This window comes from Mesocricetus auratus, unplaced genomic scaffold (genome assembly GCF_017639785.1).
Source record: "Mesocricetus auratus isolate SY011 unplaced genomic scaffold, BCM_Maur_2.0 Super-Scaffold_100020, whole genome shotgun sequence".
Classification (NCBI taxonomy): Eukaryota; Metazoa; Chordata; class Mammalia; order Rodentia; family Cricetidae; genus Mesocricetus; species Mesocricetus auratus.
In genome coordinates, this window is record NW_024429201.1 from 1,354,864 (window position 1) to 1,378,779 (window position 23,916).

Here is a 23,916-nt window from a genome sequence, read left to right on the forward strand (position 1 = left end):
AATAACAGATAGACCCACAAAAGTTGTCTCATTTATGTAAGGGTGTAGCGTTTTTATACAGACATTAAAAATGATAAATAGAAAGAAAAGTCACCAATACTGTATGGAAATGAAGACAACAAATGACACCTTCTCTTTTTCCAGGTTGCAGCCTTGAGATCCTCAGAGCTATGTGTTTTCCTCCATTGACCAGATTACTTCATGGTTGGTTGAAAAATTAACATTATGTACTATAGTTAAGTATTCTAAAACTGGCATAGTAAATTGAAAATTTTTAGTAATTCAGCAAGTACTTTTATTGAACACATCCTTACAACCATCCTTAAATTGGCTAATCTAAGTTGCCCTAAATTAGAATAAGCTACAATAATCAGATGATATAACTATAGAACCGGCACCTGGAATCCCTAGAATCTCAATTACAGTACTCATATCTCTTTTGCTAAATCATCTGGTACATACTGTATGATGCAGCCATTAGGGTTCGTATGCCCACTGCATCATAAACCTGGGTGTAAAAAGTCTCTGCTGGTCGGTGATGGCTTTATGCTTGTTGAATTTCACTAGCAAATGAACAGAATTCCTAAGCTATTGGTACACTGTAAGCATTAGCTACAGAGACTGAATTTCTTTGTAAAAAAAAAAACTACAAACAATAGTTTATAAAAATGTTAGTCTATATGGACACCCCCATGGAGGGCCTCACCCTCCCTTGGGAAATGAGGGGATAATGGGGGGGGGTTGGGAGGGTGGGCATGGGAGGAAGGGAGGGAAAGGGAGAGGGACCTGGAACTGACTTGTGAAGCAACCTTGTTTCTTATCTAAATTTAAACTGAAAAATAAATATAAACAAATAAAAATAAAAAATACATTAAAAATGTTAGTCTGTCGTTTTCTAGGGTTTAGAGATCTTTAAAGAAAAATTGCATTGGGTTGTCCTTTCTAGGTATAATATATTAAGAACATTCTTTGTTTATTTAAACATTTCTATCCATCTTTTACACAATACAACATCAAAGAAATTCCTAGGGGAAAATTAGGTAATCAGGTTTGCAAGGGAAGAACTTTCATATGCTGTCATCATGACTCATGGACCTGTAGTGGAGGATAATTTTGTAAGCGAGGAAGGATCAAAAAAGATGACAGGAAGCCTCCTTAACCAGGTTTTAAAAACTGATCCAAACAATGTTAGATTTTTATCTTCCATGACAAATCAGGTGTCAAGGTGAATTTGATTACCACTTCCATGGAATGATCTTCTCAACTGGATGACAACTGAATGATATGCCCAAGCTCCTCTAATTGAACAATATAGAAATAAAGGGCTTTAATCTCTCTGATTCCCCTCAACAATCCTTCTGTTCATTTCAACACTGGAGGGAAGTGGAGAGACGCTGTGAATTCTTTGGAGAGCAAATAATCAGTTCTTTATTACAGGCTAGGAGTTTCACATCCTTCTGCATGCCCTAGTTTCAGGTAAGCCAATGTCTGATTTTTGGTGAGCTTTTTTGGGGGGGAGGGTGGGTCCTATAAAACTGATGCTTACAAAGAATGTCACCATCAAACATGAAGATTACCATGGATGACAAAATACTGGCTATGGAACTTGATCTCTGCCAGGTAAGGATGCTTGTTGGAGAGGGTGATATGTTTTGTCTCTTCAGACTTTACAGCAATTACCTTACAGCCTTTGAGTACCCGACATGCACAAACACAAAACTTTACTAACTTAACAATAAATGAGTATCTGAAAATGTTTGGTGGGATGAATAGGTACTAACTTCAGAAGAAAACAGTGAAATATGATAGTTTAGATTTGGGATTTTGTATAATTTTGTGTGGAGTTAATGTAATATAGTAAATGCAGAATCAGAATCCATTGTGCCTCATATCTTATCCAGAATTTTTTGCAATCATCTACATCTTACCAATGTATGACAATGATTTATTTGTCATAAAAATATACAGAAATATGTATGAATTTTAGTGTAGTTTATGTTTATTAATATACTTTAGATCAATAGTAACCTCTTAAACAGTCATCATCTGGGAAACGGATATTAAAATCTTTCAAATTTCCTTCACTTTCTTGGCAATAATTATCATCAGAAGACCATGTGAATTCCTGTTTACTTGATAGACCCTCAGTCAAAACCTGTCACATACAATTACAACAAATTTATGTATATTGAGGGAGTCTCCGAAATAATGGTAATAAATTTGTGGATATAAAGAAAATATAAGCAATAGAAACTCTTTTGAGAGAGGGGACAAAGACCATAAAGTTGTTTGGGCAGGAAGGAAGGAGGGGAGGTCTAGGAGGAATTATGGAAGGAGAAAAGATATGAATAAAAATATTGTATGATGTTTTTAAATTCACCAAAAATGGTTATGGCAGAAGCTGTCCCTGAAGTGAGTCTGCAAAACAGACCATGCTACTGTTCACTACAAAGCTCTCATGTTGAATTTATAGTATATTCTAATTTTTTAAGGTGGCCTGGGAAGACTACCTTTGGCTTCCACTCTTGTTTATTCTGCTAACAAATCATATGGCCTTCTCCCAATTTCTCAAGCACATTAATCATGGTTTTGTTTTAGATATGTTTTCTGTCTTGGTTTTCTAGCAGGGAACTCGAGGTTGACTGATTTCCACATTGATTTTTGCTTAATAAGAGTTTTTCAGCCTCTGCACCATTAACTTCTTGTATGTGTAGGTGGGGTGATGGGGGTGCCTGTGCTTTACTGTGTTTAGCAATTTCCCTGGGCTCGATCCATGTGATGACAGTAGCACCTTTCTCCATCCCATTCTTCCAAGCTGTAACAAGGGAAATGTTTCCTGACAGTTTGAAATGTCCCCAAGGGGATGCAATCACTCCCACTGTACATCCTGCACACACACCACTGAAGTTACTCAACAACAGCAACAGAAAAGGTAGCCACTGAGTCAGTATTTATCACCTCATTATGTATCACACTAGTATCTTTTAAAGGCACCTTAATTATCCAACATTTTCCTCCTTAACAACTTACAGATGCTCCTTGGCTCACAACCAGATGATATCCTGATAAGCTCACTGCAAGTTGAAATATTATGAATAAAAGTACACAATATACATAACCTACTCTACACCATGGCTAAATTAATTATAGTCAGAACATTTACCAATGAATTTAGTAAGGCAAAATGATCTAACACAAAGCAAAATTTATAATCGTCTGTAAAATGTCTCATGCAAATTATTAAATACTGTAAGTTCTGAAAGTAAAAACTAGAACAATTATATGGCTATAACTTTTACAATTATAAAGAATAATATCATGTTGTAAGTGTTGGTGCATACCTTTAATACCAATATTCAGGTGCTAGAGGCATTGTGAGTTCAAGGCCAGTTTAATCTATGTAAAAAAGTCACATAGTGGGATACATAGTGAGACCATGCCCAACATAAATAAATAAATAAAATAAGGGAAGAGAGGAAGAAAGGAAGGAAGGAAGAGAAAAGGAAATATTGTGAGTTGAGCCATCGTAAGTCTGTTATCATCCCTGACACATTTTAACATCAGAAATCATTCCTGGCTTATGTATAATAAAGATGTGATATGGTAGATGAAGAATTTACCGCTTCTGAACTTCCAGTCATAAACCTTGCCTCTGAACATGTTATTTGTATACAATAAATAGCATTTTAAATACTGCTCTATGACATTGTTTTGTTCTATGATGGTATACATCCCATAACATCTACATTAGGTTCTACACACATGCAGTGTTCTTTTAAACATTTAAATGGGATTTGGCTTTAGGAATGTGTTCATTCTATTCAATAATTTTGTTCTATTCAGTTATTATATAGTGTAGTGTTTTAATGATACAAGCTTGCAGATCCTACAGTCTGTAGCAAAACTCACCTATGCCGTGTAACACAAAATGATCAGTAAACAACATAGAAACAAATTGGTGTGAGGATACTCAAGCAGAAATTTATTTACTTTAACAGTCAATTGGCTCATTGGGATACAGTTTGGTTAACCATGTTATAGAACTATTAAAATTACATTGAATAGAATAACAGCAGTTCAGGGAACAACTTGTGTCAGACAAAAGACAGGAGTATATGTCTCCTACTTGGTTTTTATTCCTGTTTATAATATTAAGCCTGACACACACACACATATATATACATATATATATCTTTCATGTATATCATACATACATATGTTATGAAGTATTTCAATGTATTTCACACTTTCTACAATGTTTTGATATTTAAATTTTCTGTAAGTAATTATTAATTGTTCTGGAATCACTTAAGTACAATGCTTGTGCAATTCTGACTTATGATTGTCAAAATAAAGATGAAATGTTCATAATCCAGGAGAGAAAAGAAGACACATGATGAAAATTTATATAATAAATGTGAGAAATTCCAGGAAACATTAAAGCATATGAATATTCATGTATCACCCAGATTAGTGGAATATAATATCCTTTAAATTAATGGAAAACACAAGAATGTTAACACATCTTTATTGTACATGAGACATCTGCTTAGGAAGGTATATGAAGGAATTGTCAAGAACACTGCTGACCACTTCTCTTTCTCAAATTAATCTAAACTGAACCTTAAGCAATGGCTGTAAGCACCAGTGGTTGTTGTAAGCCGAATGGAGATAACTACAGTTTGATGGAATAGACATTATGATCATTAATCAATGCCCTGAACATATTACGTATGCACTTGTCATAATTGGTCACTGGGTCTGGCATAGCAAAAATAATCTGATACAATCACTGTAAATTTTCATATATGTAAGAACATTTTAACAGTAAAATAGTTGAAGTATGTGGACTTTGTATAAGCATACATACTTCATTACATTTTGTGCAAATACATGAGGGACAACTGAAAAGACCTGAGTGACTGTAAGCTTGATCCTTCGAAAATGATCTGCAAATTCTTGCAAGAAACAAAGTGGCAGCAGCAATGGCAGTGGGAATGGTGACTTGAGAGGCAGTTGTTGAAACAATCAGAACATCTGGAAATATGTAAGCCCTAAGGCTCAGAGACTGGCCAAAACCATTCCATCACTAACAGGTTTGGGATGTAGAAAGAGATGATTTCATTCAATGAAAAGCAAGAAACAAACTTGGGGCATATGAGAGTCATATTTCATGGCATTGCTTCATCTCTCAGGTGCAGAACACTTGGGTTACTCTCCTCAACATCCATAGTAATTCTGTAAAGACAGGTTACTGACTGCCAGTAGATATACCTCTCTAGGAGAAAATCAAGTACCATATGAAATAAACCCGTTTCTCTCACAATTACTTCTAGTCAGTGTTTAGTCACAGTACCAGAGAAGCCAGTTTGAACATTATACATGAGTGAAACTTAATTCCGAACATATTTTCTGCTTTTCTCCTATTAAACTATGTTCAAAGAAAGACAATCAGAGTTGTTTGAATAACAATACCTCCTATAGGTTCATGTATCTGCATGTTTAGTTCCCAGTTGTTTCGAAGGATTGGGATGTGTGGTCATGTAGTAGGTGTGACCTTGCTAACTGGAGGAGGTGTGTTGCTGGGAGTGGACTTTGAGGTTTCAAAAGCCCACATCAGGCTCCATCTCTCACTTTCTCTCCTCTATGTCTGTCTCTTGCTCTTTCTGTGTCTGTCTCCCCACCTCTCTCTGTATCTCTCTGTCTGCTGCCTGTGGGTCAGGATATAAAGCTCTCAGCTACTGCCTGAATGCTGCCACGTTCCTCACCATGATATTAACAGACTAACCCCCTGGAACTGCAAGCAAGCCTCCAATTAAATGTTTCTTGTATAAGAATTCCATTAGTCATGGTGTCTCTTAACAGCACTAGAACAGTGACGAAGACAGCAAGCAACAACAACAAAAGCATCTCTCACGAATGCTAATTCGCAAGGTTGGAATTATAGATAAATGATAGAGAGCTCACTCATACTTTGCTTCCAAAAGACCCAAGTTTGGTTCTCAGTGCTTGCATCAGGCAGATCAAAACAATCAAGAACTCCAGATTCAGCGGATTTCCAACTTCCTGCTCTGGTCTCTGAGGGAATGCACAAATATTCACAAACAGGCACACACATAAACACTTAATTTAAGAATATAAAAGTTAATTTATTACAAATATATATACTAAAACTTGCAAACAAAATAATGTATAATTCAAACAATACTAATACAAATTATTGAAGTCTAGAACGTAGTAGACATTCTTAAAGAAACGGTTGCTATTTGTTTGAAGGACTTTCTATTAAGAAGGATTTTGTTATGCAGTGTAAAATAAAGCCCTTTTGTGTTAAGGATTTGTTGGACTTAAGGTTTTCTTTGGTTGATGAATCCATGTCTCCTAGTGTGTCTTCAACACTTGAGATTCTCTCTTCCATCTCTTCTATTCTGTTGGTAATGCTTGTATCAGTAGTACCTGACTGTTTGCCCAGCTTTTCTATTTCCTGCCTTTCTTCAGATTGTGTTTTTATTGTCTCTATTTCAGTTTTCAACCCTTGCAGTGTTTGCATTGCTTCTTGCAATTTTTGGTTTATCTTTTCGTCCATTTGTTACCTTTTATGAATTTTTTGGTTTGTTCTTTCTTCCATTTCTTCCAGTTTTTTTGCTTTGTTTCTTCTTCCATTTCCTGCCTTTTTTGGTTTGTTTCTTCTTCCATTTCTTTCATTTTTTGCTTTGTTTTTTCTTCCAATTCTTGCATTTTTTGCTTTGTTTTTTCTTCCAATTCTTGCATTTTTTGCTTTGTTTTTTCTTCCATTTCTTTGAGGGATTTTCCTATATCCTCTTTTAGGACCTCTATCATTTTCATGAAAGTGGTTTTTAGGTCATTCTCTTCTGCTTCGTTCGCATTGGAATGTTGGAGTCTTGCTGGTGTGGAGTCTCTAGAATCTGGTGGTGTCATATTTGTTTTTCTGTTGCTGAGTGTGTTTTTGTATTGTCTCTTACCCATCTCTTCTTCTAGTGGGTGCAGAAAGAGCCCCTTACTGGTCTGGTGGTTAGGGGACCAGAGTTCCCTTTTGGTGGGTGCTAGCAAGTCCAATAATCTGGTGGTTCTTCTAGTCCTTGTCCTCGTTCTGGTCCTGTGAGTGGAGAAGAAGAACAGGAATCTGGGGCGCTTAGCCTCCCACCTGGTCCCCTGGACCCTTTGCTGGATCCTGTTGTACCTGATCCAGCTGCTTCCCTGGACTCCCTGGCTCCTCTGGTTTCCTAATAAAGTCCTTTTAAAAGGGGTGTATATCTTCACTTTCCAATCTATCAAATATCATCGTTTATATTATTATCCAACAATCCTAATTCTTAAACAAAGGAATGATCTGTGTTGTGAGTAAATGCTTTTTTACTGTATAGGAGTCCTTGATGAATAAAGTTATTTTATACATCTCCTTTGCTTCCTTTACTTGCATCTATAAACTACATAATTAATTATTTTTAACATTTTATTGAAAGCATATCAGGTTAACTAAGTCCTTAATCATTTTCATTTCTCACCTCAACAACAATTGAGTGAAAATGACCATATATTCCAAAAGAAACATTGAACGATGTCCTAGAAAAACTGGGTACCAACTTTCAATTCTTGGCATCATATCCTCCCATTCTTTGATACCACTCCAGATAGACTAAGTCGTGAAATACAATTCATAGGCTAACAAGCAACAAGGCACAAACAAAGGTGAAATTTTACTTCACAGCTTTTAGAGCAATCAATGTAATAGGCCATAACCATATATGCCTAAATCCAGAATTCAAAATCAATAGTAACTCTTGGAAACAAATTCGTTTTATCAATAGCTGTGGAGCTTGCAGACCTGTCTTACCCATCACAGTGTAGCATATGCTTTAAAGCAGTCAGGTAACACTGTCAGTGCCTGAATTTGGGGATTTTAAAAAACATATAAAATGGGTATGTTAAATATTAATAAAAGTAAGGATCTTAATAAGCCAATAAATTTAACCATAAACTTTGTCAATAATAAACATAGTATAAATTAGATAATAATGGATGTTTTCTATCCATAATCAGAATCAGTCTCATAACTGTAACATGGTAATTTCTGTCAACATACAGTAACCTTTAGTAATGTTAGGTTAATTTCACATTTTATTTTGAAAATCGTTAATGTACTTTTAAAATTTTTGGGGTTTGGTCCTGTAAACCTCTCTATATACAATAATATAATTCTAGCATGGTGATTTCATTACTACACGTGTGAACCACATATTCCTTTTGAAAATTCTTTTATAAGTTCTTTGTTAAGGTACTCTGGAGAAATAGAACCAGTAGAATATATATGTACTAATGAAAAGAGATTTATTACATTGGTTTACCTGATCAGTATATAGTCTCACAATGGTCCTTTGTAAGCTGGAAAGTAGTCTTTTTAGTCTAAGAACCAGAGACCAATGATGTAACCCAATTCTAGGCTGAAGGACTCTGAGTTTCCTGGACAGTCACTGCACAAAACTGAAAGTCCTGGGGCAGAATTCCCATTCCAGCAGCAAAGCAAATTCTCTCCCTCTAGAAAGCTTACTTATCTAAGTCTCTTCTTCCTCTTGCATTTGCCCTCTAGCATAACAACCTATTTTTCGCTGTGATTCACATTCCAGGAGGCAACCACTCCTCAGTTTATTGATCCAACATGTGAATTCAATCCTCAAACACCCTTAAAGGCACATCAAGTGTGTATACTGTTCATGCCCCAGGTATTTCTCAATTCAATTCAGTTGACAATCAAGGATAGCCATTATAATGCCCATTTTGAAATAAAAGTTATGTCAAATGGGAAAAATTATTTTACAAGTCAAAAATACCTGTGAATATCCATCTATAAGCTGAAAATACATAACATTATGGATATATAAGATAATCAAGAATATTAAAAGATGGACTGTAGAGATGGCTCAGCGACTACACTATCCTTGCAGAGGACACTGGGTTGGTTTTCGATATCATGCAAAGGCTCACAACTGATGGTAACTCCAGTTTCAAAGGGTCACACTCCTTATTCTTGTCTCCGTGGGCACCAGGCAATGCATGTGGTACACACATACACATACTTACGAGGCAGTCATACACAGAAACCATTTTTTAAATAAATAAAGAAATCAGACGTGATAACATAAGCTTAGAACAGATATAAAAGTAGAGAAATCTGTGGTCTTTTCTGCTGTTTTTTTTTATTTTCCTGTGCATTTTATCTTTGTCTTATTCTTTGTTGAAGGCAGAATCTGAAATGTAAGGACACAACAAAAAATTAGGAGTTCATATGCATTGTGAAATTTGTGTTGAAAAAAAAAACTATCCTGAAGGTTTTTTTTAGAGTTAATTGATTAAAAATCTGAAGTGTTCTCATCAGTTCACCACAAAGGCAAAGGCATTACTTCCTCCCTTTACAAATGCTCCTGAACAATATTCAACGGAGAGGGAAATTTTCAAATAACTACATGAAAATACTGTTAAATCAGGCAATTAAATAGAAGAAGACAGAAGAGTTTAGCTGGCTAGCATGGAACAAAATGAATATCCTATGGCCTATAGAAGAGTAAGATAAGAGAACTATTGAAAACCTCATCCAAATACCAGTTAAATCATCATAGTATTTTCCCTCAATGAACTGATGGCAAGGACAGTATCTGGGTGCTTGCCTAGAATTCAACATGTTAAGCACATTCTTTGAACAGCACTACTGTCTATAAGACCATGATCACTCTGCAATCTAATATGTGTCTGAAAGTTGCTTGGGATGATGGGAAGTTATTGCTCCACTAGAATTATGAGCAGCACATTAGTTTAAACATCTTTATTCAATATTTTATAACTACAATTTAGGTGATTTAGAAAGTAGATCACTTCCTGTGGTACCAATGTAAGGGTGCATAAAAAAGCAAATATCTAGGGATATTAGTTGTTGGAGAAGACCAGACTAGACACCTGACTAAACACTTTATTCTCAAAGCACCGTGATGTCTGCCTTAAATCTGAGTCAAGTGGAGAGGCATTTTTTCCATCTTTTTCTTTGACAGTTACTTGAAGTTTTCTTTGGATGTGACAGTAATGACGGTTTTAGAACAAGAAACACTTTACTTATGCAAACAGAATATCTCACCATGTCAGAAAAGAAATAGTTGTTTATTCTAATTGTGTCCATCTAACAGAAATATCACTCTGTTGCTGAAAATTCTTTTGGATAGTGTCTTGTTCAGCTACTCTGTAATGATGTCAGGTCTGTTATTTATTACCGGCAGGGACAGAGCCAATATGCATCCAGTCCATATCAAGTAAATGGAGAAGTCGATAATTAGACTAGGTAAATATTTAGTAGACAATGAGACGGTATTAACATATAGAATGATTGGAGGGAGCACATGCAGGATAAAGTAAAAGAGTAAGGAGTCAGCAAGTGAGACTTCTCCATGGTACCATATGATTTTTCTGCAAATCATATGTCTTATACTTAGAGAGAAACTTCAAATAAAATGAGCAACAACATAGGAATGGAACAATTTTTATCCAAATCTAGCTTGGCAAAACAGTTTCCTGAGGTTACTTACAGGGACATGGGTAATATGGACTGCTACATCACTAAGATGTCATATACATCAGCTTGGATGATGACAAGAGTAGTATTGCTAAATTTCCCCATACAACTTGAAGCCAGGTATACCACCAAAGAGTCTTCACTTCATAGTTATTTGTGGCTGTATAACCCAAGGGAAGAGACTCAGGAGTCTTGTAATTTCATGAAACGTGTTTCTTTCTCTATGAAAGTGTGTTCTAATCTTGAAGAAATAGTTACAAACACTTCCTCATTTCCTGTGACTCTTGCATTTATTTTCACAACTGTTTTTATTATTTTTTCATTATTGTGGCAAAAGGCTTGATAAAGAATATCCAGAATTTAGAAACAGACTAGATGTCAAACGTAAATAAAATGTCATCATTTGCACAAGTAAATATTATTCATCTGTTAAGAATATGAAATTAGCATAAGTGAATAGCAATATTTATTCCTATGTTAAGTGGGGGATGGTAGCACATGCCTTTAACCCTATCACTTGAGAGGCAGAGACAGGCCAATCTCTGTGAGTTTGAGGCCACTCTGGTCTACAAAGCTACACAGAGAAACTCTGTCTAAAAAACAAATGCATAAGTGGATAGAGCTAGGAAAAAAAGTCATACTGTATGATGAAACTGAAACAAATAACTTTTTTATATTTTGTTTTATATTTGGATGCAAACTTTTAAGCTTTTGATATGTGTGCTACAGTCCTAGTAACCACAGAGTTTAGGCACCTAATAAGGGACCAGGTGTGGGGAGGCTCTCCCAAGGAGGAAGAGTGATGTATAGTATTCAGAGAAACGAAAGCAAACTAGAGTAGGAGCGTTAAGCAGGGAAGGAGATGGGAGAAAGGCTACAGAAGGGAATATGGGGAGAGACAAGTAACACTAACAGATGCTTGAAAAAACATACACAAATCTATTACAGCAGAAGCTTCCTAATATATGTATGTAATAGTGGTGACTATGCTCCTATTAGACATTGAATGTGATAAAGTAAAGACTCCACCGCTAAGAATGAATTGCTTGTTGTTGAGTTGTTGGCCAAGAGTTCTCATAGACTCTTTCAAACACCACAGGGTACTGTCAAAGCAACTGGTTGTTCTCCACAACCTGATAATACGTCTTCACTGCTGAAGATAACACTTACCGATGTCATCTAACACAAAGAAGTGGAAACGGTTATACAAGATGTGGAAATAAAGATCTGTAAAGGAAAATGCCAATGGGAACATTTTGTGAGTAGTCTTCAGAGAAAATGACCATTTAAGTATACCTTCCCTCAGATGCATGGATCTGGAAGTGTAAGAAGTAAGCTCTTTCCTCCTCAATTTTTTTGTTCATGGTACGTTATCACACCATAGAATTACTAAGAAAGACAACCATGTCTTGTACAATTATATATAGAGCTAAGAAATATAATGGTGTTACATATGTCCTACAAGGATTCATAAGTGCACAAAAATTAATTGAAGTACACACTAAGTTAATAGCAATATTTATTCCTATGTTAAGTTGGTAAAAATAGGAAGACTGGATTTGAAAAAGCTTGTCTAAAGTAGTCTAATAACTCTGTTTCAGTTTTTGTAGGTATGTTTGTGTACTATTTGTGTGGTTAATTGATTCTCTGGGTATTTTATTAGCAGAAGATTCCTCTATAGCAGATCTATCAAACGACTGTGACTTAAGGTTCAGATTTCACTGCAATTTCAATTCATTTTGTGATATCTGAAAATTAAACTTCTTAGTACAGTAAGTGTCTGAAAAAAATCTAAGATTAAGTAAAAGAAACTTAATGTGAAAAGGCTGAGAGAACATACAATCCTCAGCTATAACTGCAATGTAAAAATTCACTCCTATAATTCAAAAAAACTTTTCAGTTTAATGATTATATTAAGATTATACTGAGGAGATTTTCCATAGCTTATAGAACACCCAGAGTATAACTGCAATCATTTCCCTGCATCTATAACTCATTTAATTCACAATATCTTGTTTCCAAATTAAAATCCCCTTTAATTAAATAATTTCAGCCAACTATGGAAACAAAGAATGCTATATTTCTAAATATAAGTGAATATAATATTTACCAAAGCTGCGCCTGCATTTAAATGGAAAGAGGGGAAAGCCATAGTCCATAAGCCAGACAGCAACTAGTTTCAGGTGTTTCCTGTTAATAAATTAGAATAAATTTAGAGCCAGACTTATGAAATTATTCCCCCTTAATCAAAACTTTGATGATTTGATGTTTATTCTTTTTTCATAGGAGTTCACTGGAAAGGTAAGTTAATAATTTAAAAAGAGAAGGTAGTGCCATTTATCCATAAGTTCTGAAGCACACTATGTGTTTCCAAATGACCAGGTGGGGTAATGAAATAATGTGGATGATTAGGAATCTGAGAGAGGAAACTATTCTGGCAAGTACTAGTGATCTACCATATTTTTTGTATATTAATTTAAAAACAAAGGTTCACCGTTATATTAAATATGTCTCCTGCTTCAAGAGAAGTTCCTCTACCTCTTATTAAAGAGTTAACAAACTCAGAGGCCATGTTTATAAAGTTTCCTTACTATTTGGATGTGAGATTTGAAAGACAAGTCTCAGATTCACAAATAAAAAATGAAAGAAGGTGCCAGATAGGTCAACCATCAATGAATGTACCATGTTCTCTGAAGAAAAAAAATCAAAACAAAACAATAAAACATCTTTCTTTTTATTTTTATTTAAATTAGAAATAATCTTACTTTACACATCATTCCCAGTTCCCTCCCATCTTCCTATGCCCCCAATGACTCCCCCATCTCACCCCTCATCCACTCCACAGGGAGAGTGAGGCTTTGCATGGGGAAATCATCAAAGCCCTCCATGGAGGAACGGTCTCCCAAAGTCCATTCATGCACTGGGTATAAAAACTGTTTCCACTACAAGAGGCCCTGTAGACTACCTAGGGCTCCTAACGTCACCCACATTCAGGGAGTCTAGTTCAGTCCTATGCTGGTTCCCCGGCTGTCTATCTGGGGTCTGAGAGCTCTCACTTGCTCAGGTCAGCTGTTTCTGTGGGTGTCTCAAGCATGGTCTTGACCCCTTTTCTCATCACTCCTCTCTGCGACTGGATTCCAGGAGTTCGGTTTAGTAGTGTTTAGCTGTGAATCTCTGCTTCTGCTTCCATCAGCTGCTAGATGAAGGCTCTATGACAGCATTTAAGGTAGTTTCATTGAAAGACAAAGCTGTACATAGGAAAACAGAAAATAGTAGTGGAGAGAGGTTTGTTGAGCCAGGTGGTAGAAACCTTGAACGCAAGTTGAAGAGCTAAAATTTGTCTTGGTAGGAAATAGAATATATCACAAGTGACAGAAGACACAGCCCTTTATAGAAGTAGATTCAGATCCAATTGGCATTGATTTTGAAGGGTAAATTTCTTTAAAATATCCTATCATAGCAATGTTTCTAGATAGAAATAAAATAGGGTTAAAAATCCAACAAATGTTGAAGTCTGACTGCTTAATATAGAATATGTCAAAGACAGATGCATTAAGACAGTATCTTACCTTTGTTTAAAAGTAAACAGAACTATTGGGAGAGTTGTAAAGTGGAGATATTTGGGAGTTGACTTTTGAACACACTGAATTTTCAGTTGCAACAGAGAATCCATGAGGAAATATCAGAAATTATATATACTGTGCCAAAACTTGAATGTATCTTTAAAAGTGACTGACACAGTTGAAAAAGAAGTACACAGAAAACAGAACTGAGGGCCAAAAACTGAAACTTGGAAGTGTCTGTGATAAAACAAGGAAACAAAGAGGATTGCCAGTGAAGGAAACAAAGGATTAATCAGGGAATCAGGAAGCCAACCAAGAAGGCTGCTCACTGAAGCCAATAGAGTAAGGCAGTTCATGAAGGGTGGGGCACTAGTTTAAGATGCTACAACATCATCAAAGAAAACAAGAGAAGAAAACCCTCAAATCTCTCTCTCTCTCTCTCTCTCTCTCTCTCTCTCTCTCTCTCTCTCTCTCTCTCTGTCTCTCTCATCTCTATCTCGCAGATAGATACATGCACACACACAAACTTCAAAGAAGAATCTACAGTGTTGCTGAAGTTGTATCTTATTTCATCACATTATTGACACTCATTTGTCAATGAAGGTTCCATGTGAAAAGGACTATGTTCTTTACCAGAAGACAGCATGGAAAAGAGTTAATTGACATTGGAAAGTGAGTATATTAGAAGTCTACGATTTAGCCTAATTACAAAATGACTTAGATAGGGCTATATTTTTTTCTACTTTTCTTAACATAGCTAAATTGTTTTATTACAAACAAGACAATACCACAATTAAAGTTAGAAAGATAAGGGATACAATGAAGGCAATTACAAGAAGCAAGTTCATAGCACTAGTGCCTAAACAATTGGAGAGATCTCATAGTTGTAACTTAACAATACACCTAAATGCTCTAGGTGCTTAATAACACACCAAAATAGAAGAGAGTTACAGACCAATTTTCCATATGAACACATATGCAAAAATTCTTGATAAAATACCTGTAAATCAAATTCAAGAACACATCAGAAAGATCATCCATCATCCTCTCTGAGCAAATAAGCTTCATCCCAGATGCAGGGATGCTTCAACATAAGTAAATTGGTAAATATAAACAAACTGAAAACATTATAAATTCACAGATGGAAAAATAATACTGTATGAGCAACTCATTTAGATGCAGAAAAGGCCTTTGACAAACAAACCTTCATGATAAAAATCCTGGAAAGTTTAGAGAAACAGTAGACACACATAATAAAGGCAGACTATAGTAAGCCCAAAGAAAACATTAGCTTATATGGAGAGAAAATGAAAGCAATTCTACTAAAATCAGGAGCAAGTCAAGCTTTCCACTCATTCAGTATCTATTCAATTGAAGCCCTAGCTATAGCAACAAGACAACTAAAAGAGATCAAGAAGGTACATACAAATTGGAAATGACGAAGTCAAAGAATTATTATTTCCAGATAGTATGGTAGTATTCATAAGTGGCCCTAAAAATTCCACTGGGAAACTTCTGCAGCTAATAAATGCTTTCTGGATACAAGATTAACTTAAAAAAATCAGTAGCTTTCCTATACACAAGTGACAAATGGAATGATAATCGGGGAAAGAACACCTTTCACAATAACCACAAAATTAAAATATCATGGGGTAACTCTAAATTAGAAAGTGGAAGACTTTTATACTAAAAACTTTAAGACATTGAAGAAGATATCATAAGATGGAAAATGTTCTATGCTTATGGATCAGCAGGATTAATAAATATGGCCATCTCATCAAAAGTAGTCTACAGATTCAATGCAACTCCCATCAAAATTAAACACTACTCTTCACAAATCTTGAAAGGATGATTTTTCAGCTTTATATAGAAACATAAAAACCCAAGATAGCTAAATGGACTGCTGGAGTTAATAACACCCTTGACCTCAAATTGTACTACAGAGATATAATAATGAAAACACATAGTAGTAGCACTATAACAAACATATTAATCAGTGGCATTGAAGACCCAGAGATAAACCCACATGGCTATGGACATATGATATTTTTATGTAATGCCAGAAATACACACCAGAAAAAAAAACCCGGCATTTTCCTCAAATGTCCAACTAGACAGCTACATGTAATAGAATGCAAATAGATCCACACTATTATGTTACACAAAACTCAACTCCAAGTGAGTCAGAGACCACAACACAAAACTACATACCTGAACCTAATAAAAGAGAATAGGGAATAGCCCTGAACTCACTGGCAGAGAAAAAGACTTTATGAACACCATTAACACGGGCACTAAAAAACAATAGATGATTCCTCATGAAACTGAAATGTTGGTGGATGATAAGGAACACTGTCATCCAGACAAAGGATAAAGTGACAGCCTACCAAATGGGAAAAGATTTTTTACCAATTACTCACCTAATGAAAGGCTAATATCCAAAATATATTTAAAAAATATATATCAAGAAAACAAATAACCCAATTAAAAATGGAGTGGAGAGTGGAGATATAAACAGATAATTCTCAAAATCGGAAAGTCAATTGGCAGAGAAGTACTTAAAGAAATGTTCAATATCCTTATCAATAAGGGAAATGCAAATCAAAATTACCTTGAGTTTTCATTTTACCCCTGTCAGAATGGCTCAGATCAATTAAAAAAAGAGTGACAAGTCATGCTCACAAGGATGTGGAATATAAGAAGCTCTCATCCGTTGCTGGGATACAAATGTGTATAAACACTGTGTAAATCAGTGTGGTAGTTCCTTCTACCTCAACATCTCAGGCATACTCCCAGAGGATGCTGCATCCTACTGTACAGACGCTTGCTCAACCATGTTCATCGCCACTCTATTCATAGCCAGAAATTGGAAATAACCTAGTTGTCCCTCAGTAGAAGGATGAATTTTTAAAATGTGGTTCATTTACACAATGGATTATTACTCAGGCCCTGCGCTCCTTAGTATTTCAAACAATAACAAAATCCAACCACAAAAAAACTATCATAAAGCATAAAATCACACATTAGTGTGTATTACTTAAACTAAAGATAATCCAACTGTTATTTAATTTAGCAACTAAACCAAAGAGATCAGTACAGAAACAAAATTAATCAGTTTCCTTATCTTTCAATGATGGTAGACTTCATCTCTACTGCTTCCTCTGGGAGATGTTATTAATTGATTTTGGATATATTATATATACAGTTGCACATATTTATGCATAGGGATATCATACCAGTAAAACTTTAAGTAAATTGTAATGTCCAAGAGTAAATTTTAAATATTTTCATCTATAGAAGTCATTGCATTCTGTCAAATTTTTGCCTTATTGTAATTTATAGTACTGTATGTTTTCTATTTCAATGTGTGACACTCCAAGGTCAGCTATATCTAGGTGCTGGATTTTAAAAAGTGGAAATTTACTTCGGATTTCATGTTTATCAGGAGAGGACACAATATATCACAGTACAAAACATAGCATTCTCTCTAGTATTATGAAGTTTTATTTCAAAACTAATTAGTGTCACAGGGAATAGATAGATGAAAACAAAGAATTACTTTATTTTTTAAAATTATTTACATACCAATCCCAGTTTCTTCTCCCTGGTGTCCTCCCATTCCCCCCACCATCTCCCCATCACACCCTCCATCCACTTCTCAGGAAGGGTGAGGCCTCCCATGGGGGATCTTCAAATTCTGTCACATCATTTGGGGCGAGACCCAAGCCCTTCCCCATCCTGAATGGGCTCACAAAGCCCAATAATGCGCTAGGGATAAATACTGGTTCCATTGCCAGAGGTTGCATAGACTGCTCAAGGCCCCCAACTGACATCCACATTCAGAGGACCTTGTTTGGTCCTATACTGGTTCCCTAGCTGTCAGTCTGGGGTCCTTGAGCTCCCACTTGCTCAGGTCAGCTGTTTCTGTGTGTTTCCCTAGCACGTTCTTGACCCCTTTACTCATCACTCCTCCCTTTCTACTACTGGAGTTTGGCTCAGTGCTTAGTTGTGAATCTCAACTTCTGTTTCCATCAGCTACTGAATGAAGGCTCGATGATGGCATTTAAGGTAGTCATCAATCTCATTATAGGGTAAGGACATTTAAGGTAGCCTCTTCACTATTGCTTAGATTTTTAGTTGGGCTCATCCTTGTGAATTCCTGAAGATTTCTGTATCGCGGGGTTTCTTGCTAAACCTGTAATGGCTCTCTCTATTAAGGTATGTCTTTCCTTGGTGTCCTTTGTTTTTCCCCCAACTCGACCTTCCTGATGCCTCATGTTCTCTTCCTATAAAGAGAAAAGTTGTTAAGTAATATGTCTAATGAATCTACATTCTTAGTAAAGTTGATCAGTGAGAAATTAGAGTATATAATGAGGAGTGACTCAAATTAGAGACCATCTCTACAAAATTATGCTAATGAAATAAAGTGATAAGATAATAGGCTAATGGAATGTAACCACAGGTGAGAGTAGATGGAAAGATTATTCTTTGTGGCTTTGTGGTGAGGTGTGTGTGTGTGTGTGTGTGTGTGTGTGTGTGTGTGTGTGCGTGTGTGTGTACCTGTGTGTGAAGGCCAGAGGTTAATCACTAGTTTGTTCCTAGGACACCACCTATCATAGTTATTTGAGACAAAGTTTCTCAGTGAGACCCAGAATTCTCAGGTGTGCTAGCTATGCTAGTTGGACAGTGAACTGCAGGAACTCACCTGTTTCTGCATCCTCAGCACTGAGCACACAAACAGGTGCCACCCCTCCTCTTCCTCTTCCTCTTCTTCCTCTGCCCTCCTTCCTTTATCTGCTTCTTTTTTAGCATAGGTGCTGTGAATTGAACTTAAGTTTGAAGACTTTTGTGGCAAGCACTTTATCATCTGAGCAGTCCCCAGATTATTATTACAATCTTTATTTATTATTTTAAAATCATCTCTATTTTAAAAGAAACAATGTCTTCATGTCTATTTAAGAAAACTTCATAGTTTGTTCCTTAGAGATACATTATTGAAAAGAGGTTTTTTTTCAAGATAAATCTGTCTATATACCATATTATAATGATCCTTTCCATGGCCTTGGGGAGAAAGTATATGTGGCCCATGTATCCTCTAATTATCATGGTGTCTGTATGACCACCATACTGGGCATGGTTGCCATTGTAACTTTGATTACTCTCCTGGTTATTACCAATGAGTATAAGACAGACTATTCCAGACTAATCATTGAGACACCTGAAGGCATCAACTACATGAAACCTTCCTCAATCTGTGATTCTTGAAATATTCAATAATAACTAATTCAGTGAGCTTGTATTTAGAAATGGAGTTTTCCGGGTTTGTCATGAATAAAATTTTCTGGGTTTTTTTAAGACTGGGTCATTTTATATAGTCTTGATTGTCATGAACTTTCTAAGTAGAACAGGTAGCCTCAACACTCACAGAGATCCATGTGCCTCTGCCTCCCAAGTACTGAGACTAAAGATGTGGGCCACCATGACAAGCCAAAATCTTCCAATATCTAAAATGACTTTTTTTTCTCCTTTTTAAAAATTTTATTTGAATTAGAAACAAGCTTGCTTGACATGTCAATCCAGCCCTCTCAACCTCCCCCCCTTCCCTGAACCCACCAATCCCCCAAACCTCCCATCCCATCCCCTCTCTGCTCCCCAGGGAGGGTAAGGTCTGCCATGAGGAATCTTCAAAGTCTGTCATAATATCCTGGGCAGGGCCTAGGCCCTCCCCTTGTGCCCAGGCTGAGACAGTATCCCTCCATGTGGAATGGACTCCCAAAGTCCATTTGTATGCCAGGACTAAATAATGGTCTACTTTCCAAGGGCCCATAGATTGACAAGGTCTCCTCACTGACACCCACGTTTAGGGGGTCTGAATCAGTTCCATGCTGGCCACTCAGTTACCAGTCTGGGGTCCATGAGCTCCTCCTTGTATAGGTTAGCTGCCTCTGTGAGTTTCACCAGCCAGGTCTTAACTCCTTTGCTCATCACTCCTCCCTCTCTGCAACTGGTTTCCAGAGTTCAGTTCAGTGTTTACCTGTGGGTACTTTCCTCTGCTTCCATCAGCCACTGGCTGAAGGCTCTAGGATCTCAATATCAGGCATTTAGGTAGCCTCCCCACTCTTGGTTAGTTTGCCAATTGGTGTCATCCTTTTAGATCTCTGAAATCTCCCTACTGCCAGATCTCTTCTCAAACCTATAGTGGTTGCCTGACTCAACCTTCCTGTTTCCCCATGTCCTCCTCCCCCTCCTCTTCTTCTCCTCTCCTCTCCCCTCCCCTCATGTTCCCAAAAACCTCAGGAGATATTGTCCCATTCTCCTTCTTCTAGTTACCATGCATATCTTTTTATGATCCTCCTTGTTTCCCAGACTCTCTGGTTGTGGGGTTATAGGCTGGCAATTCCCTGCTCCATGTCTAAAATTCATATATGAGTGAGTACATACCATGTTTCTCTTTTGGTGACTGGGTTACTTCACTCAGGATAGTTTCTTCTAGTGCCATCCATTTGGCTGCAAATCTCAGGATTCCATTGTTTTTGTTCTGCTGAATAGTACTCCATTGTATAAATGTACTGCATTTTCTCTATCCACTCTTTGGTTGAGGGGCATCTAGGTTGCTTCCAAGTTCTGGCTATTATTACAAATAATGCTGCTATAAACATAGTGGAACAGACATCCTTGTTGTATAAGTGGGAATCTTTTGGATATATGCCTAAGAGTGGAGTTGCTGGGACTTGTGGTAGGTTTATTCCCACTTTTATCAGGAATCTCCATACTGATTTCCAAAGTGGCTGAACAAGTTGACACTCCCACCAGCAGTGGAGGAGTGTTCCACTTTCTCCACAACCTCTCCAGCAAAAATTGTCCTTGGTGTTTTTGATTTTACCCATTCTGACAGGAGTGAGATGGTATCTCAGAGTTGTTTTGATTTGCATTTCCCGGATAGCTAAGGATGTTGAGCACTTTCCCAAGTGCCTCCCAGCCATTTTAGACTCCTCTATTGAGAATTCTCTATTTAGTTCTGCAGCCCACTTTTTAATTGGATCCTTTGGTGTTTTGGAGACTTGCTTCTTGAGTTCTTTGTAAATTTTGGAGATTAGCCCTCTGTCAGATGTGGGGTTAGTGAATATCTTTTCCCATTCTGTGGGCTGCCTTTTTGTCTTGCTGACTGTGTCCTTTGCCTTACCGAAGCTTCTCAGTTTCAGGAAGGCCCCATTTATTAATTGTTGATCTCACTGTTTGTGCTACTGGTGTTATGTTCAGAAAGCTGTCTCCTGTACCAATTCGTTCAAGGGTACCACCCATTTTCTCTTCCAAGAGGTTCAGTGTGGCTGGATTTATGTTGATGTCTTTGATCTATTTTGGCTTAAGTTTTGTGCATGGCGATAGACATGGATCTATCAGCATTCTTCTACATGCCAGCATCCACTTATGCCAGCACCATTTGTTGAAGATGCTTTCTTTTTTACATTGTATATTTTTAGCTTCTTTACTGAATATCAGATGTTCGTACATGTATGGGTTAATATCAAGGTGTTCATTTCGATTCCATTGGTCTACCTGTCTATTTTTGTGCCAATACTAAGATGTTTTCAGGACTACAGCTCTATAATAGAGCTTGAGGTCAGGGAAGGTGATGACTCCAGATGTTGCATTGTTGAGTAAGGATGTTTAGCCTATCCTGGCTCTTTTGTTTTTCCATACAAAATTGATTATTGTTCTTTCAATGTCTGTGAAGAATTGTGCTGGTATATTAATGGGCATTGCATTGAATCTGTAGATTGCTTTTGGCAGGATTGCCATTTTTACTACATTGATCCTACCTATCAAAGTGAATGGGAGATCATTCCATTTTCTGAGGGCTTCTTTAATTTCTTTCTTTAAAGACTCAAAGTTCTTGAGATACATGTCTTTCACTTGTTTGTTTAGCAGTACCCCAAGGTGTTTTATGTTGTTTGTGGCAATTGTAAAGGGTGATGTTTCTCTGATTTCTTTCTCAGCCCTTTTATCATCTGTATATACTAGGGCTAATGATTTTCTTGAGTTGATCTTGTAGCCTGTCACTTTACTGACGGTGTTAATCAGCTGTAAGAGTTCCCTGGTAAAGTTCTTTGGGTCATTTATGTAAACTATCATATCATCTGCAAATAGTGAAAGTTTGACCTCTTCCTTTCCAATTTGTATTCCCTTAATCTCCTTTTGTTGTCATATGGCTCTGGCTAGAACTTCAAGTACAATATTGAAAAGGTATGGAGAGAGTGGACAGCCTTGTCTTGTTCCTGATTTTAGCGGAATCACCTTGAGTTTTTCTCCATTTAGTTTGATGTTGGCTGTAGTTTACTGTATATGGCTTTTATTATGTTTAGGTATGTTCCTGTTATCCCAGATCTCTCCAAAAAATATTATAAAGGGGTGTTGGATTTTGTCAAAGGCTTTTTCAGCATCTAGTGAGATGATCATGTGATTTTTGTTTTTCAGCTTGTTTATATGATGGATTACATTGATGGATTTTTGTATGTTGAACCATCCCTGCATCCCTGGGATGAAACCTACTTGATCGTGGTGAATGATTGTTTTGATGTGTTCTAGGATCCAGTTTGCCAGTATTTTATTGAGTATTTTAGCATCAATGTTCATGAGGGATATCGGTCTGAAGTTCTCTTTCTTAGTTGTGTCTTTGTGTGGCTTGGGTATCAAGGTTATTGAAGCCTCGTAGAAAGAGTTTGGCAAAGACCCTTCTGCTTCTATTGTGTGGAATACTTTGAGAAGAATTGGTAGAAGCTGTTCTTTGAATTTCTGGTACAATTCTGCACTGAGGCCAACTGGACCTGGGCTTTTTTTGTTGGGAGACTTTTGGTGACTGCTTCTATTTCCATAGGGGTTATAGGTCGATTTAAATTGCTTATCTGTTCTGGATTTAATTTTGGCAAGAGACAGCTATCCAGGAAGTCGTCCATTTCCTTTAAATTTTCGAATTTTGTGGAGTACACGTTTTCAAAGTATGACCTGATGATTCTCTGAGTCCGTTGTTATGTCCCCCTTCTCATGTCTGATTTTGTTACTTTGCATGTTCACACTCTGCTGTTTGGTAAGTTTGGACAAAGGTTTGTCTATCTAGTGGATTTTCTCAAAGAACCAACTCTTCGTTGCATTGATTTTTTGTATTGTTTTCCTAGTTTCTACTTTACTGATTTCAGCCCTCAATTTGATTATTTCCTGGCATCTACTCATCCTGGGGGAGTTTGCTTCTTTGTGTTCTAGAGCATTCAGCTGTGCTGTTAATTCTCTAGTACCACTATTCTCCAGTTTCTTCATGTGGGAACTTAGTGCTATGAACTTCCTCCGTAGCACTGCTTTCAAAGTGTCCCATAGATGGGTATATTGTGTCTTCATTCTCATTGAAATCTGGGAAGTCTTTAATTTCTTTTTTTACTTTCTTTTTTGACCCAGGGATGGTGCAGTTGTGCATTATTCAATTTCCATGAGTTTGTAGGGTTTCTGCAATTTGTGTTGTTGTAGAATTCTAATTTTAACGCATGGTGGTCTGATAAGACGCATGGAGTTATTCCAATTCTTTTGTAGCTGCTGATGTTCGATATGTTGCCAAGTATGTGGTCAATTTTTGAGAAGGTTCCATGTGGTGGTGAGAAGAAGGTATATTCTTTTTTATGTGGATGAAATGTTCAGTAAATGTCTGTTAATCCCAGTTGGGTCATTAATTCTATTAGACCATTTGCTTCTTTGTTGAATTTCTGTCTGGTATTCCTGTCTAGTGGTGAG

At 36.7% G+C, this 23,916-nt stretch overlaps 1 long non-coding RNA gene across 2 annotated transcripts in view; it reads left to right on the top strand.

Annotated features, from left to right (window-relative positions):
- LOC121133203 overlaps positions 1-23,916 on the top strand; it is a 112,365-nt gene that overhangs the window by 75,450 nt on the left and 12,999 nt on the right. Inside the window, exons 6-8 of one of the 2 annotated variants that reach the window (XR_005869995.1) lie at positions 145-204; positions 1,438-1,476; positions 11,676-11,834. This is a non-coding gene — a long non-coding RNA (uncharacterized LOC121133203). The other variant, XR_005869996.1, reaches the window with a different exon arrangement.